General features: G+C 41.0%; 1 protein-coding gene across 2 annotated transcripts in view; it reads left to right on the top strand.

Annotated features, from left to right (window-relative positions):
• The window catches only part of plxnb1b (plexin b1b), a 176,524-nt gene that overhangs the window by 62,612 nt on the left and 101,027 nt on the right, over positions 1-12,885 (top strand). For both annotated transcript variants that reach the window (XM_074683466.1, XM_074683378.1), the window contains exon 3: positions 4,609-4,735. The gene's annotated coding sequence lies outside the window, so the exon portion shown is untranslated. The remainder of the gene's footprint in view (positions 1-4,608; positions 4,736-12,885) is intronic.

Below are 12,885 nucleotides of genomic sequence, written 5' to 3'. Positions count from 1 at the left end.
CCTGATAAGCATCTGATAATGTGATCAAAATAGAAAAATTTATACCTAATTTTATATTATCAGGGGTTTGGTGGTGGGGCTTGGATGATTTGTGTTGCAGCTGTACGTTATGAAGCCAAAAGCTTCCTCAGCTTCACCTCTTTGTCTTTGTTTAAGCTGACTCAAAGTTGTCATTTTTAACCTGCCGTTTTCCATCTTTGGGCTTAAACGTCTCTTTGTAAACAGGTGATGGGTCCATGGTTTACTGAGCATTAGAGGTAATAACAGAGGAGAAAAAGAGAAGCAGCTCTTTGTGTGGGTGTCTTCTCCTGGTGGTTTAAAGTTGAGAGCATAATTTGAAACTCGTATTGTAAAAAAAAATGATTTTTAAGTTGTTGTCTCCTATTATCATGCAGACACACCTTTCATAAGTAACTCCTACATTCTGGAGTGTGCTTGGTGTAGTACTTGTGTGCTCTTTTTTTACCTTTTTTAGCTTTTGATATCACTGATAATTGGTTATAGTTTGCTGCTTGTGTTAAACCAACAAAAAGAAACTGTTCTGCACTGACACTGATCACAAACCCTTGAATGAGCACATAGACAGAAAGTGCAGCCCTTTAATGTGAGATACAGTCACACATCAGTTGGGTCATTAGTTATCATAAATGTGCTGTTAATGGGCATCCTCCATGTGACGCCTTGATTAGTGATCGCCATTTTTCTCCATGAACACGTCCACACATGCACATAAAGTGGTCATTGTTGGTACCAGCAGGAGACTGATGGGGGTGGGAGGACGCCTATTGTGTCTCTAATGTAGAGGTCCATCCCTTATATTGGAACAGAAGGGATGAGAGATGCTCACACAGTATCAACAAACCTCTGGTGCACACACAGTGAACATACAAACACACACACACAAATCCACATCCTCCTGTTTTTCCCAGCCACCGGGGGGAGGAGGACGTGGATGCAGAATGGGACCACTGGTGCGTTTTGATTGCCCCACAACGGTTGGGATGAGTCATAAATCAAGTCTGTGACCTGTCCCAGCCCCTAATCATCCTCCACACACACACACTCACTGCTCTATCCTCCAGAAATACATTTTCTTGTCTTTACTTTGGCTCGGTTTGGACTGGTTGCGCTGGGAATTGGCTGGGGTCGTCATTAAATGCAGATGGAGGAGGGGGGGTGGGGTGGCCCCTGCAGGTTTATCTCTGAGAGAAGACCACGTTATGGATTTTTTCTGGGTGGAGTGAGTCGCTCCTGAGGATGCAAGAAGGGAGCCTGTCACTGCACTGAGCTGAAGCTGCTCTGTGTGTGTTTCTGTGAGTGTGTGTGTGAGTGTCAGAGGTTGTGACACACACTGACACCTCCTCCTCCTTATCAGTGCACGGGCAGCTGTGTATCTCCCCCTGTATGATCTCATTGATCTTGTACCAAACAATGCTGAACCAGAGCTCAGTCTGCAGAGCTTCCTCCACACAGGGCACCACGCACACTGCGACCGTTTTTTTAAGTGTGTCGGTTAAATTTTAACTTGGGCCTGTGCACTTTAGTAGCACCATCTGGTTACACGTTCTCAAACATGCAAATGTTAAAATTTCATGCTGTTCTCATTCACCGTGCTCACTGATATCCATCAAACAAGACGCGGTAATGTTAGGCTGAGCCACTTTGGAGATCTCTCCTCAAGTGGATGTTGGAGACGGGTACAGCCGGCTTTTGTTGCAGGTTGGGAGCAAATAATGAGTTCAGAAAATCCCTTAACACATTCAGATTTCACAGAGGTGCCGCATCAAAGCTCAGCTGTTATTACACCTATTTGTACCTGTACACTGAAACTACAGCTGCATAATATTGGTAATTTTCCATCATGTTTTACAGAATGCAAAATGAGTAATATATTCATACATATACACACACACAGATGTACACCCACACATATGCTGCTGTTCCACCCTGCTGGCTCTGACATGGCTCACGGCGACGCCACCTCACCCCCGTTTCATTTCTGTTTCTGTTTCATCCTTTGCAACCTCCGATGCCACTACAACTCCTCCATCATTATGCCTCTGTGCATGTTATGCTCCTGATGGACACCTTTTTGTTTTGCCCTGAACACAAATGTAAAAGGAGCTTCAATGATATGAGTTAAAAGGTTAGTGATAAGGATAAATCAGGTGCTTAAAGGTATGACTTTGTTGATGTATATAGCGACTTTTCAGACCCCTCTATCAATCCCTTTTCAAAAACACCCCAAGCAAAAAATGTAGTGACTTTCTGGTGTTACTCAAAACTTTTGGAGACTCTTATGCACTAAAAATTCTGCGACTGAAAATTTTTCAGCCAAAAATGACCCGTAAGTAGGGATGGGTGCCTTTCACATTTGAAACAATTTGGTACCAATGCCCCGGTACCGGTACCCAACAATACCAATTTTCTGTACTTTTTTGTGTTTATGTGGTAAAAAATATTAATTTGTTTAACAATAAAATGTATTTTTTTTCAATTTAACATATTTATTCTTCAGTATTTAACCTTGAAATGCTGTGTTCATGTCCAGCATGGAAAAACACCGACTCTTCCACTCCCTCACAGTCACAAGGATGCATTTAGGTACCTAAACATGGTACCTTTTGACTCTACACGAATCGATACCCGGTACTTTTGACAAAACTCGGTCGGTACCTAAAAAAGTACCTAATTTGGTACCCATCCCTACCCGTAAGTGCTTTTTAGTTTTCGGCCAGAAGACTTTTGTCACCAAAACAACATGGCCGAAATAGTATGGTGTGATGATACAAACAAGCTCTTGTCTGGAAAAGAGCCAATGCAGATGTGGTGTGGACATATTTCAATATGTCTGAGGAAGACCCAAACATAGGGATTTACAAAGTGTGTAATGCACACATGAAAAATGATCCGGACTGTGATGGATGCAGACAACCCGCTTTGGGACAGAGAAGTGCGTGGCATGGCTCCGCCCAGTGCCTTCCTAAACACGCATACACGTTAGCGCACACAGAGAGATGAGCACATTCTGTATATTGGACAGAAAGTCAGGAAAAATAATGTCACAATCGACACGAGATGCAACCAAAAAAATCTGGGCCCTTTTTAAAGTGCTCCCATCTCTGTGAAGACTGCATTATTCCACAAACTATTAATATTATTTTATGCAATAGCTTGATTCAAGTGAGGTTAGCACAAAGCACCATTCCATTTATGGCTATGACTAACAATTGGAATAAAAATTCATTTTGGTGTTTTGGTTTTCAGCCGTGGTTTCCTCATTTTTTTCTGTTTCAGAATTTTCAATTTGGAGCATCCCTAATGTAAATGGGTGCCAGGGTCTCCTGCTGCTTTCAATGAGGCCCCTCCCCCGTCCTAAAGCACTCCTATAGCCCTCACACAGCAGTCCCTCCCTGCTGCAGTCAGATCGAGGCATGCTCTCCTTTCTCTTTTAAATGCAGATTATAAATTAATTTGGCATGTGCAACGCTCTTCCAGACATATTGAGGGTTGGTTACTCACTTTTTATCTCTTCAATGATATTTTACATCTCCTCTTATCTATCCCTTACAATTACACACACAGCGTGAATTATCCAATTAGGTTATGACACGCCATTTGGTAACTTCTTGTGACTTTTATGACAGCCAATAGCTACTGTCCTTTCTGAGAAGTTTGTAGCAGTGGTTAGAGAATCAGTAATTCTGCTTTAAAAGAAGCTTCACTGTAAAATGTAGGAAGCTCATCCGCATAGAAACAAGCAAAAGGAACATGCTGGATCTAACTAAATCTCATAAAGAGCTCCAATAAAAATAAAGATGTTGATGATAAGATCTGATAAATTTCACAAAGTAATTAAGACGGAGTAAAGAAAAAACAAAGAAAGAAAAAAAGAAATTATTCCAAATGAAAAGCTAGATTTAAGTGGTAGATCTTCAGTTTACTAATGCTTGCTTGCAATTTTGGGGTTTGTAGAGACTTATTTCTCTGATAGAACCACTTCAGGTCTTCTCACAGGAATCTCCACTCCTCATATATCCTCTCTCTTCCCTCTCCTGTCTCTTTCTCATGGGGTCAACAGACGTGAAAAAGATTGTGTTGTGATTGGAGATAATGATGTTGTGACATTGGGCTTCTCTTCTTTTCTGTATCTGTTCAATCTGGGAATTTTACAGACAGGCTGGGCCTTCATGTGAATACTACAGCCTGCTGCAGCTCCTGCACCGATGAATTAATTATGCAATATGCATGTAAGCGTAACTGGCTGGGCATAGTAAATTGGCTCACTGAAATAAATGAAGTGAAATTGGTACCTATACTCCAAAAACCTCTGCAAAGAAAGCAATATGGTAAAAAAAACAATTAATTCTTGATCTCTGTTCATTAGTGTAATATTTTCTGACCTTTGATTCTGCATGTATAGATCTTTAACAATGTACTGGTCCATCCCTCTTCATCATACTTCAGTCAGTATGTTCATTGGTTGCTGTGTGATATCATGCTGCTTTGCTTGGTACCAAATGCACCAAACTTCTCCTATTTACCTGTGTATTCAGCTGTTTCCTGTGTTTGTTACATAAGTTAACGTTTTCATTTCCCTCTTTCTAGAAAACCCCTCCTCACCTCTGAGTGCCACCCTCTCCTGACATCGCTCTCAACTCTGGTGACCCTGCTTCCTGTGAAAGTGTGAAAAAAGTCATCTCCATTCTATCGCTGCTGGACTACAGTAGATCAGGTCAGTGTTATATTTTTTTCCTCTAGCTCTCTGACTGCTGAAATATTTGGGGCCTTTTTACTAAATTAGCAGTTTGAGTCCCAGCTGCTCCTCTTGGCTTCTTTTCTACCTGCGTTCCTGCCTCCTGGCCAGATTAAAGCACAGCGCTGGCTGCTGCCTGCCTCCCAAGGTCGGGTCACTCAGACCTTGTTTAGATGTGACTGATGCTTTGGGTGATTTCAGAGCAGCGGCTGTGCGCGCCGTTATCCTCTGCCTTCCCGTATAATGAGCTCTGTTTGTGTGTGGAGAGGGCTGACCCTTGTGCTGTCTGGAGCGCAATGATGAATGAGGGGAGATGTGAGACTTGACTGTAGATTTCTTCACCATACAACAAATACACACTCACAAACACACACACCAAACGAATTCATGCACACGTTCTTTACTCATGCATGAATTCGTACAGCAAGCTTGCTTTCATTGTCCTCCCTGAAGTATCATTTAGACCAAACACATTAGCTTTCTTCTCCTGCCTATTCCCTACTGTGTCCACACATGAACATTCATTAGCCCATCATCATGCTCACTCATACTTTAAACATGAATATAAAGTAGCAACGCTGGATGTTCAGACTAAATGTGCAGATTTTCAAACTTCCATGGATTCATATGGGGTCTGATCCCCAGATAATGATCTTCATGAGACTTGCTGAAATGATTCCAAAAGGATCTCTTAACTGGTTCATGACACATGACAAGGAGTGGGCCTCAAACACCAAGATCTGCCAATCAGAGGAAAGGGGGTCAGAAAGAGACAGCCGCTAAAATTAAGTGTTTCAGCCAAAGGATAAAATCATGTTTTTCTCAAACACTTCAGCACAAATAGTGTTTTTTTATTGATGTGAATAATGTAAAGCAACTCTAGGAGCATCAGATGGACAGTGTAATGCCTAAAAAATACCCACTCTTTAAACTTTTCCATTCAGATACCTCTCCTGGTGCCAAAACAGTGTATGTTTTGATTTATGTTCTTGCACAACTCTGAGAATGATATTTTTCATTTTATTGTGAAAAATGATCAAAACCATATCAAGTTTACTGAAATGTGAGACAAATATCTCATAAAAAAATGCCACACAAGATTTTGTAGATGCACTATGATAAACTATTGTGCACTGGAGAGTCTTTTTCACTTTGCAATACTCAACCTCAAAAGCTAATTGGTTTTGGGGTTTTCTCTGCTCGTCACATCACCAGTGTGTGGTCTCGTTACACTCTCTGCTTGTTTATGCAAAGGCAACAGTTGTGTGCATCAAGAAAGTGTTGTTAAGGCCACAAAGCCTGAACAAAGCAGGGCAAAGCTAAAATTCTGTTACACCTACACACACCTGATCAGAATTTAAAACCAGATGAAAAATTGTCCTAATTTACATTTCTCACTGTTGGGTCTAAAGAAAGTTCTGAGATGAGCTGCAAAACACAAAAAGAAGGAATGGGAGTGAGACAAAAAAAAAATCAGAGACAGCAATTAAAACAACAATTGCACTTCCAGCCTGTTTCAGTTTAATTATCACTTTTTAATAAATTGCTTACTTAGATTTATTTTGTCTCACTCCCATTCCTCCTTTCTGTATTTTGAAGCTCTACTCAGAACCTTCTTAAGGTGAGAAATGTAAATTTATACACTTTTTTTATCTGGCCTTAAATTCTGATCAGGTGAATACATTCAATGTAGAAACTTTAGGTGCATTTCAGGTTAGTTTTGATGAAATCTATCGCAATGTAGAAAAATACTCAAATTTTGTGCGGTAGCTGATCAGTGGTTCCCAAAGTGAGGGAGGTTGCAAAACACTAAAAGAGGGGATATGAAAAGTCTTCCAAAATCAATTCATAATCACATATTTCATCCATAAATATATATAAAAAGCAGGGGATAAATTGTATATAAAACCATACAAACAGAACATTCTTTGTTGCTGTGAGATCCTCTGGGGTAATTAAACCAGAATAACTACGAGATTCAGATTAATCCAGTAAAACAGAGCAACATGTAGGGCTTGATGATTATGGCAGAAATCAAAATCAAGATTAATTGAACCTTCTACCTTGAGTCAGGTATTTTCACAATTATCTCACTCTCAACTCAGTTTATTCTGAAATTTTTAAACAAGTTTCTAAAATGAACATGCACAGATGAGCTATAAATGGTTATTTATTGAAGCAATGGAAGTGAAAACACACACCAGCTAGAATGGAAATGTTTTGTGGAAAAAAAAAATACAGAGAATAACGAGAGGGGAGTAATCAAAATCATATAAAAGCTCTAATGGTTGGTTTCGATTGTTTTTCGATTAATCGTCCAGCAGTGCAGGGATTTTCTACTGATCACCTATCGTTGTGTAAAACCTTTTCTTTACATGTCTTTCTCTGTTTTTTGACTGGCTTTTTGTTGTATTCCCACGGTGGGGAGTCACCAGTCTTTGGCACTGTTATTTTGGGAGTTATAAGCTAAAAGGTCTGGGAACTCCTGGTCTGCCCTGGCAGAGATGGATCTCATTATTTCTCTCACAGAACCTCAGATTGTGTTCAGCCCGGTTGAATGAACCAGAACTTGCTGCAGAATTTATTGATATGATAAACAAGCTGCATCCTCTGTACTTTTTTCTCATATATTCACGTTTTACTTGCTAATTGGCTCTGCGAGTACTCAAAGCCATTAGGCTTCAGACACGGCTTGCATTGGAGCGCAGTGAACCTGTAAACGTCACCAGCTGCCAGAGGAAGAGTGTGAAGGCACCTCTGCTCGTTTCAAATGAAAGCCTTTCAGTCCCTCAAACCCCTCATTTTCTGAATGCACAATGAACAGTCAGTCATCACACGGCTGAAAATACACACCATAATGTGACTTAACTTCTACCCAGAACACTGCAAGAACCACACAATCCAAACAGTTTCCCCCACACAACAGGCAGCTCACACAGTGACGTTATTGTGTAGAAATTCAACCACAGCTATAACAAGCAGCCTCGCTGCGTGCTTCCCAGAGGAGAAAAGTCATGCTCTTTTCAAACTGAGATAAATTTTCAAGACCTTTTGAAATTTTTACACTCCCTATTGTCTCGTGGAACTGAAATAATTTAGGGCCCGTAGGTTCTGGCTCACCTTTAAAGGGGTGTTGTGCCGTGCAGACTTTTACTGTATAGTCCCAGTAGGAGGTGAGGCTCGAGCTGAGAGGAAAATGCTCCCTGTGTGTGCATTTAACTCTCCAAGTCGCTGCAGAGATGCTGAACTATTTATGGTGAGGGAGTGCGAGAGGCATTTTTGTACCTGTGCTTCACTGACTGGAGGCCCACATATGCAGATCAGAATGAGGCACAAAGTTAGATGAGTGACTCCACGGGAAGAAATTATTCATAACTCACTTGCTTTTTCTGTTTGATGTTGACAGGTTAAGGGTGGTGATATGCAATCAGTCAGCGAGTATTAAAAGTGTGCACGACAGACCGTGTCAGGTTTCACAAAGAAACTCCATAATAGAAGTCAGTCAAGCCCAGCAGTTGGTTTAACTCTGAAATATCACATGATGAGAGATGTAGTCATTCAGAGCCAATCACTCAGGAAAGAAACTGGTTAAAAAACATCAAAACAATCATCTTTGTCGACTCTTTTATTCTTTCAGTGAATATTGAACACATGAGGCACACGAGGTGTCAACTTTTACAGATACTTTGATACCAAACTTTCCAATACCGCATGCTTTAAAATGATACAATGTCCTGTATTTCTTTGCTTGATAGCATCAAGAGGTCTAAGCTCATAAAAAACAACATCTTTAGTCATATTTTCAACCTGAGGCTGCCGTGAGCAAGCAGTGACTGTCGAATGACAAGAAGATTATGTAAATGAGTCAAAACTTGTTTTCTGATTTCTGTGTTCAGCACTGAAGAGCTCACACACGTCAGAGAAACTCACAGGAGGGTGCTGCATTTTGTTTGTTTGCTGTAAGAGTCACGCCTCTTCAGCCTTGGTGGGTGTGTGTCTCTCTGCTCAGCTCTCTGTCACAGCTACCACGCCAGTAAATGTTAACTTTATCAGGTCGGCAAACACTAATAGTATGATTTTTTTTTTAATTATTATTTATTTCTTAGAAATACACACATTTATTAATATCTGTTAGGTAGAAGATGTTATGTGATGTCACAAGTTTCCTCCTCGTCCCAATGAACGGTGTTACGTGCTCGTAAAATGACTCAGTCAGAAAGAATACTGCATTACATACATTTTTTTCAGGAAATGTCTTATTTTATTTTTGCTTTTATTATTTTTGACAGTATGTCACATGTTGTTGTTTTTTAAAGGTGAGTTTTTTGTTTTCAATCCAAGAATAATGTGCAGGTCAGAAACAAGGAAGTGAAAGTTCAACCAGGTTTGAGTTCCAGGAGTTCAGATTTTTGTTGTGGTATTTAATTAGCTGTTGACACTTTTTACTAGCTTGACTTGGATTATAATAGTACTGAGGGGGGGCTGAACTTGATAAGCTTTGCTTCCTTCAGCCCCTTCTCGAGCTCGCACTTTATCATTATGTGCTATTTTTTTCTTTTTTTCCTATTACAAATATTGTTTGTTTTTATGTGCTTGTTTGAGACAAATAAAAATCAAATCAAATCAAACTGTTCAAAGTTTTAGTATAATGACCTCCCTATTGGTTACCACAAGTAGTGCCAGTGTATTTAAGCAGATAAGAAAATATCCTTAGATTTTGATTTATTTTTTTGCAGCAGCAGGGTTGAACGGCTTTGGAAAATAATCTAATTGCGATTTTTTTAGACCAATATTGCGATTGCAATTTAGCATACGATTTTTATCTTCTGCATTGTTCACACAACACAAGTTTTAAGTCATTTTATAGCATGACCAACCAACAAAAGATACTGTTAGCATTTAAACAAGTCTTTTTTTGTATTTCTTAATTGAAAAAGAAAAAGGAACATTGTGAAATTTTACTGACCTCCTGTTGTCGGTAAGAGTAACAAACCATAGAGAAAAAAGTGACCAAGGGTTATGGCTCTACGATCTACTGGATGGATCTTTGTAGCCCATTGGGGTTTTTTTGCCAGAAAAAAACAGTATTTTGACTTTTTCTGGTTTTAAGGGAGAACAAGTACAAGTTACTATCTTTCCTTTAGGTCTGTGTACATGAATTTTTTTTTTTTCCTAATTGCAGCCTTTGCGATTTGAAAATTACATTCTTTTACATTAGGCTGTCGGTTTAAAATCGATTAATTGTTCAGCACTATGCAGCAGGGTGAACATTTTCCAAAAGAGCTCACACTCTCTATGGAGCTAGTTTTCTTTCCATGGAGTGAAAAAAAGTCAACGTCTGTCTATAAAGTAAAACAGGATGATGAAGCAGAGATATACTGGGGGATGTGACCACTGTAAGTCTTCATAAAAGTGTGTATCAGTTCTATCCCCGGCACACCCTTTAAATATTTCTCTGCTCATTTTTCCACACCGGCTGTATGAATCACCAATGTTGACTCCAGCTGCCCGACTGTTGTAAGGACATGTACAAGAGTGAATGGAAAATAGTTGAACTAGACTTAACACTGCCGTCCCTCTCCTCTAAAGTCTGAGTAATGTCTGATGGAGCTGATTTTCTTGACCAGGTCTGTGAAATGTTTCTGCTCCACCCGGCTGACCTGGCTTATCCTGATAAATGTTCTGATATGAGCAGCTTTTATTATTCAGACACCTCCCCTCACCTGAATCAACCATGAGTATTTACAGAACGGGCCTCTCGTCTGGAAAGTTCAGTGTGTCTGATTTCCTCAGTTCATGTCAGATAACAGTTTATGAAGTTACTGACAGATGTGTCCTGAAGGATGAGTGATAAAGAGAAGGCGTGACTCCTCTCACCTCCCTCCATCCCGCTGTGCCTCACGGGCCTAATAACCAGACTTAAATCTTTTAGCACCTCATTGTAAACCTCCTGCTTGTAAAACTTGCAGAGGGCAAAGAAAGTCACAGTGATGATGGTACACAAACAGAAACACACACTGTCAGAGGGAGTGTAAACAACATTTATGCAATCTGGGTTCAGGCAGGACTGTGCAGGACTCTTATCTAGTTTTGCTTCTAGTCCGCCGCTCTTTCCTTAAAATCTTTAACTGTGTCGGACCAGCATGCTTTTCTCCACCCAGCAGCGGCTTCATGCGGGCACGCTCACTGAGGGTGGCCAAAACCATGATGGCACGTCCAGCTTCAGGGTGGTCCTGTGCCAGAGCGGTTTGTTATTAGGGATTGTTCATAGCTTCAGACAGCGCCGCAGTCCTCAGACCACATTACACTTAACAGTGGCTCGCTGATCGTCATGGTGTGGCATCAGATTATGACGCTCTGTGGTCTTCTCTCACACACATCTCCACTGGAGGCTCCTGCTAATAATACCAACTTGCTCGGATTCTCAAAAAGCACCCACACTCACACACACGCCCAGATACACTCTCCCTCCCCTCCCCCATGACATATCCTGAAATATTGAGTACATTTGCATTATAAGCAGCTCATAAAAAATCCCCCTTCCTGTGAGCTCCATAACTGGCTGTCGAGCTTCGGTTTCCTCTCCCAGCCCCGAGCGCTAAAGCTGCACCGGAGCACCGTCATGCTCACCTCCAAGGGGAATCCGTGGCATTTAGCAGGGCCTGGTGAAGAGAGGTGGTCGATTGTGGAAGTCAACTGGAATGTATTTAGGGGAGAGATTATCCTCAAGTGCCCTCAGCAGATATTTGTTGGACTAAGACTCGCACAACATGGAAAACAGAGTAGTATTGTTATATTTAGCTGAGCCTTTCAGCATGTCAGACAGCAGGAGTGCTTCATTAATGATATATACAGCTGTTTCTATTGACCAAATCAGAAGGGTTAGAAGCCATTGTCACAGTGCATGGTGCTGTTTGAAGCCTAATATTGGGCATCACTACAGAGGGAATCTGTTTTGGCACTAGACTCAGCAAATTGCTTGGATACATTACCTGAGGGCCCAATATCCCAAAAAGACTTGGCTTAAGACCTGGGATTATCGCCACCTTTGGGTGCAGTTACGTGTTTTTAAAGACTGTCTGATGAGATGATGCACCGACATGCATCCATCATCCGTGTCCCTTGTCCTTTTTGTGGTCACTGGGAAAGAGTCAGGACACACCCAGGACACCAGTCAAACACAGGGGCTTAAGAGCCAGACACAACCACAACCAGACACACTCACATGTAATGAGCATGTCTTTGGACTCTGGGAGGCAGCTGTAGGGAACCCACACATTCATGGAGGAGAACAAGTTAACGCCACACACAGAGGATCCTGTTCTTGACATGGGGTGTGAACCAAGTACCCTCTTGCTTTGAGACGACAGCACTAACCAGTCTGACCCCCTGTGCAGTCTCAGACTTAACTCAAATTAAGTTTACATGTGGTTACAGAATTCTTTCATACAAAAGCACATTTATGCTTGGTGTTAAATACAGATCAGACTAGGGATGGGAACCTTTCACTTTTCAAACGATATGGTACCAATGTCCGGTATCTGACAATCAGTATCAGAACTCAACGGTTCCAATTTGCGGTACTTTTGTGTGTTATGCGATAATAGACACAAATTTGTTTAATAATAAAATATCAAAGTTTTTCAATTCAACACATCTATCTCTCAGTATATAAACTTGCGATGCTGTGTTCATGTCTGGCATGGAAAATCACCTTCTCTTCCACTTCCTCACAGCCATAAGGATGTGTTTAGGCCCCGATACATGGTACCTTTTGATTTGACGTGAATTGGTACCCGGTACTACAGACATAAGTAAGTCGGTACCCATAAAAGTACCTAATTTGGTACCCATCCCTAATATGGACAGAGCCTTCTGTCCATGCTCGGTGTCCATTTTTTCTGGACATCTGCACATGTACATCAAGCTTATGGATACAGGCCAAATAGAGCAGTACCACTGGAAACCATGGGGGCAGTGTTGCTGTTAGTACCCGATACGTAGCTCTTGCGTGACATGAAGAAGAAATAACAATGGTGGAACTTTTTTTTGTAGCGAAAAACTTTGTGAGTTGGTGAGGAACTTCTGCCTCAGTTTTTGTCTTTTGTGCAAGCGGTACGTTAGCATTA

Source organism: Halichoeres trimaculatus, unplaced genomic scaffold, assembly GCF_033239565.1.
Source record: "Halichoeres trimaculatus isolate MK-OKI-2021-1 unplaced genomic scaffold, fHalTri1.1 fHalTri1_scaffold_1, whole genome shotgun sequence".
Classification (NCBI taxonomy): Eukaryota; Metazoa; Chordata; class Actinopteri; order Labriformes; family Labridae; genus Halichoeres; species Halichoeres trimaculatus.
Note: the sequence above shows the minus strand (reverse complement) of the source record. Positions and strands in the feature narration are given on the sequence as shown.